The sequence below is a fragment of the Megalopta genalis genome, unplaced genomic scaffold, assembly GCF_051020955.1.
Source record: "Megalopta genalis isolate 19385.01 unplaced genomic scaffold, iyMegGena1_principal scaffold0646, whole genome shotgun sequence".
NCBI classification, from domain to species: Eukaryota; Metazoa; Arthropoda; class Insecta; order Hymenoptera; family Halictidae; genus Megalopta; species Megalopta genalis.
The window spans coordinates 27,531-33,036 of NW_027476715.1; positions in this window are offsets into that span (position 1 = coordinate 27,531).

Here is a 5,506-nt window from a genome sequence, read left to right on the forward strand (position 1 = left end):
GATTGATTTGACTGCATTTGAATCTATATCACTTATATCGCAATTATCAGAAGTTAAATCATTTGCTTCTCATGTATTTGAAGCTAATCCGTCTACTTCGCATTTATTTGAAGCTAAATCATATGTTTCGCATGGATTTGAAGCTAACTCGATTGATTCGACTGCATTTGAATCTATATCACTTATATCGCAATTATCTGAAGATAAATCATTTGTTTCTCATGTATTTGAAGCTAAGCCGTCTCCTTCGCATTGATTTGAACCCAAATAATGTGTTTCGCTTGGATTTGAAGCTAACTCGTTTCTTTCGCCTGTATTTGGAGATAAATCATTGTATATCACAAGTATTTGAAGCTAAACCACTTGTTTCACATTGATTTGATGATAAGCCTGACACGTCTCATTGATTTGAAGCTAAGCCTTCTATTTCGCATTGATTTGAATGTAAATCATGTGTTTCGCTTGGATTTGAAGCTAACTCGTTTGTTTCGCATGGATTTGAAGCTGCATCATGTATATCACAAGTAATTGAAGCTAAACCATTTGTTTCGCATGAATTTGCAGCTAAGCCTTCTACTTCGAATTGATTTGAATCTAAATCATGTGTTTCGCTTGGTTTTGAAGCTAACTCTTTTGCTTCGCCTGCATTTGAAGATAAATAATGTATAGCACAAGTATTTGAAGCTAAACCATTTGTATCGCGTGGATTTGAAGCTAAGCATTCCACTTCGCATTGATTTGAAGCTAACTCGATTGTTTTGCCTGCATTTGAAGCTATATCACTTACGTCGCAATTATCTGAAGATAAATCATTTGTTTCTCATGTATTTGAGGCTAAGCCGTCTATTTCGAATTTATTTGAAGCTAAATCATCTGTTTCGCATGGATGTGAAGCTAACTCGTTTTTTTCGCCTGTATTTGAAGATAAATCATGTATATCACAAGTATTTGAAGCTCAACCGTTTGATTCTCATGGATTTGAAGCTAACCCTTCTACTTCGCATTGATTTGCAGCTAAATCATGTGTTTCGCTGGGATTTGAAGCAAACTTGTTTGTTTCGCATGCTGTTGAAGCTAAATCATGTTTATCACAAGTATCTGAATCTAAACCATCTGTTTCGCAAGAATATGAATCTATGAATCTAAACAATGTGTTTCGCATGAATTTGAAGCCAAATGATGTGTTTCGCATGGTTTTGAAGCTAACTCTTTTGCTTCGCCTGAATTTGAAGCTAAATCATGTATATCACGAGTATTTGAAGCTAATCCGTTTGATTCGCATGGATTTGAAGCTAAGCCTTCTACTTCACATTGATTTGAAGCTAAGCCTTCTATTTCGCATTGATTTGAATCTAAATCATGTGTTTCGCTTGGTTTTGAAGCTAACTCGTTTGTTTCGCATGCAGTTGAGGCTGAATCATGTATATCACAAGTATCTGTAGCTAAACCATTTGTTTCGCATGAATTTGAAGCTAAGCCTTCTACGTCGCATTGATTTGAAGCTAAATCATGTGTTTCGTTTGGTTTTGAAGCCAACTCGTTTGTTTCGCATGCAGTTGAGGCTTAATCATGTATATCACAAGTATTCGTAGCTAAACCATTTGTTTCGCATGAATTTGAAGCTAAGCCTTCTACTTCGCATTGATTTGAAGCTAAATCATGTGTTTCGCTTGGTTTTGAAGCTAACTCGTTTGTTTCGCACGCAGTTGAAGCTAAATCATGTATATCACAAGTATTTGTTTCTAAGCCATTTGTTTCTCATGAATTTGAAGCTAAGCCTTCCACTTCGCATTGATTTGAACCTAAATCATGTGTTTCGCTTGGATTTGAAGGTAAAGCGTTTTTGCGCATGCAGTTGAAGCTAAATCATTTATATCACAAGTATTTGAAGCTAAACTATTTGTTTCTCATGTATTTGAAGCTAAGCGTTCCACTTCGCATTGATTTGAAGCTAACTCGATTGTTTCGACTGCATTTGAAGCTATATCACTTACATCGCAATTATCTGAAGATAAATCATTTGTTTCTCATGTATTTGAAGCTAAGCCATCTATTTCGCATTTATTTGAAGCTAAATCATATGTTTCGCATGGATTTGAAGCTAAACCATTCGCTTCGCATGAATTTGAAGCTAAGCCTTCTACTTCGCATTGATTTGAATCTAAATCAGGTGTTTCGCTTGGTTTTGAAGCTAACTCGTTTGTTTCGCATGCAGTTGAAGCTAAATCATGTATATCACAAGTATTTGAAGCTAAACCATTTGTTTCGCATGGATTTGAAGATAAGCCTCCTACTTCGCATTAATTTGAAGCTAACTCGATTGATTCGACTGCATTTGAATCTATATCACTTATATCGCAATTATCTGAAGATAAATCATTTGTTTCTCATGTATTTGCTGCTACGCCTTCTACTTCGCTTTGATTTGAAGCTAAATCACGTGATTCGCATGGACTTGAAGTTAACTCGATTGTATCGCGTGCATTTGAAGCTATATCACTTATATCTCAATTATCTGAAGATAAATCATTTGTTTCTCATGTATTTGAAGCTAAGCCTTCTACTTCGCATTGATTTGAAGCTAAATCATGTGTTTCGCATGGATTTGAAGCTAACTCGATTGATTCGACTGCATTTGAATCTATATCACTTATATCGCAATTATCTGAAGATAAATCATTTGTTTCTCATGTATTTGAAGCTAAGCCGTCTCCTTCGCATTGATTTGAACCCAAATAATGTGTTTCGCTTGGATTTGAAGCTAACTCGTTTCTTTCGCCTGTATTTGGAGATAAATCATGTATATCACAAGTATTTGAAGCTAAACCATTTGTTTCGCATGAATTTGAAGCTAAGCCTACTACTTCGCATTGATTTGAATCTAAATCATGTGTTTCGCTTGGTTTTGAAGCTAACTCGTTTTTTTCGCCTGTATTTGGAGATAAATCATGTATATCACAAGTATTTGAAGCTAAACCATTCGCTTCGCATGGATTTGAAGCAAAGCCTTCAACTTCGCATTGATTTGACGATAAATCATTTGTTTCGCTTGGATTTGAAGCTAACTCGTTTGTTTCGCATGCAGTTGAAGCTAAATCATTGTATATCACAAGTATTTGAAGCTAAACCATTTGTTTCGCATGGATTTGAAGATAATCCTCCTACTTCGCATGGATTTGAAGCTAACTCGATTGATTCGACTGCATTTGAATCTATATCACTTATATCGCAATTATCTGAAGATAAATCATTTGCTTCTCATGTATTTGAAGCTAAGCCGTCTATTTCGCATTGATTTGAACCCAAATAATGTGTTTCGCGTGGATTTGAAGCTAACTAGTTTTTTTCGCCTGTATTTGATGCTAAATCATTTATATCACAAGTATTTGAAGCTAAACCATTTGTTTCGCATGGCTTTGAAGATAAGCCTCCTACTTCGCATTAATTTGAAGCCAACTCGATTGATTCGACTGCATTTGAATCTATATCACTTATATCGCAATTATCTGAAGATAAATCATTTGTTTCTCATGTATTTGCTGCTACGCCTTCTACTTCGCTTTAATTTGAAGCTAAATCACGTGATTCGCATGGACTTGAAGTTAACTCGATTGTATCGCGTGCATTTGAAGCTATATCACTTATATCTCAATTATATGAAGATAAATCATTTGTTTCTCATGTATTTGAAGCTATGCCTCCTACTTCGCTTTGATTTGAAGCTAAATCACGTGATTCGCATGGACTTGAAGTTAACTCGATTGTATCGCGTGCATTTGAAGCTATATCACTTATGTCGCAATTATCTGAAGATAAATCATTGGTTTCTCATGTATTTGAAAATAAGCCTTGTACTTCGCATTGATTTGAAGCTAAATCACGTGTTTCGCATGGATTTGAAGCTAACTCGATTGATTCGACTGCATTAGAATCTATATCACTTATATCGCAATTATCTGAAGATAAATCATTTGTTTCTCATGTATTTGAAGCTAAGCCGTCTATTTCGCATTGATTTGAACCCAAATAATGTGTTTCGCTTGGATTTGAAGCTAACTCGTTTTTTTCGCCTGTATTTGGAGATAAATCATGTATATCACAAGTATTTGAAGCTAAACCATTTGTTTCGCATGAATTTGAAGCTAAGCCTACTACTTCGCATTGATTTGAATCTAAATCATGTGTTCCGCTTGGTTTTGAAGCTAACTCGTTTTTTTCGCCTGTATTTGGAGATAAATCATATATATCACAAGTATTTGAAGCTAAACCATTCGCTTCGCATGGATTTGAAGCAAAGCCTTCAACTTCGCATTGATTTGAAGATAAATCATTTGTTTCGCTTGGATTTGAAGCTAACTCGTTTGTTTCGCATGCAGTTGAAGCTAAATCATTGTATATCACAAGTATTTGAAGCTAAACCATTTGTTTCGCATGGATTTGAAGATAAGCCTTCTACGTCGCATTAAAATGAAGCCAACTCGATTGATTCGACTGCATTTGAAGCTATATCACTTATATCGCAATTATCTGAAGATAAATCATTTGTTTCTCATGTATTTGCTGCTACGCCTTCTACTTCGCTTTGATTTGAAGCTAAATCACGTGATTCGCATGGACTTGAAGTTAACTCGATTGTATCGCGTGCATTTGAAGCTATATCACTTATATCTCAATTATCTGAAGATAAATCATTTGTTTCTCATGTATTTGAAGCTAAGCCTTCTACTTCGCATTGATTTGAAGCTAAATCATGTGTTTCGCATGGATTTGAAGCTAACTCGATTGATTCGACTGCATTTGAATCTATATCACTTATATCGCAATTATCTGAAGATAAATCATTTGTTTCTCATGTATTTGAAGCTAAGCCGTCTCCTTCGCATTGATTTGAACCCAAATAATGTGTTTCGCTTGGATTTGAAGCTAACTCGTTTCTTTCGCCTGTATTTGGAGATAAATCATGTATATCACAAGTATTTGAAGCTAAACCATTTGTTTCGCATGAATTTGAAGCTAAGCCTACTACTTCGCATTGATTTGAATCTAAATCATGTGTTTCGCTTGGTTTTGAAGCTAACTCGTTTTTTTCGCCTGTATTTGGAGATAAATCATGTATATCACAAGTATTTGAAGCTAAACCATTCGCTTCGCATGGATTTGAAGCAAAGCCTTCAACTTCGCATTGATTTGACGATAAATCATTTGTTTCGCTTGGATTTGAAGCTAACTCGTTTGTTTCGCATGCAGTTGAAGCTAAATCATTGTATATCACAAGTATTTGAAGCTAAACCACTTGTTTCATATTGATTTGATGATAAGCCTTCTACGTCGCATTGATTTGAAGCTAAGCCTTATATTTCGCATTGATTTGAAGGTAAATCATGTGTTTCGCTTGGATTTGAAGCTAACTCGTTTGTTTCGCATGCAGTTGATGCTAAATCGTGTATATCACAAGTATTTGAAGCTAAACCATTTGTTTCGCATGGATTTGAAGATAATCCTCCTA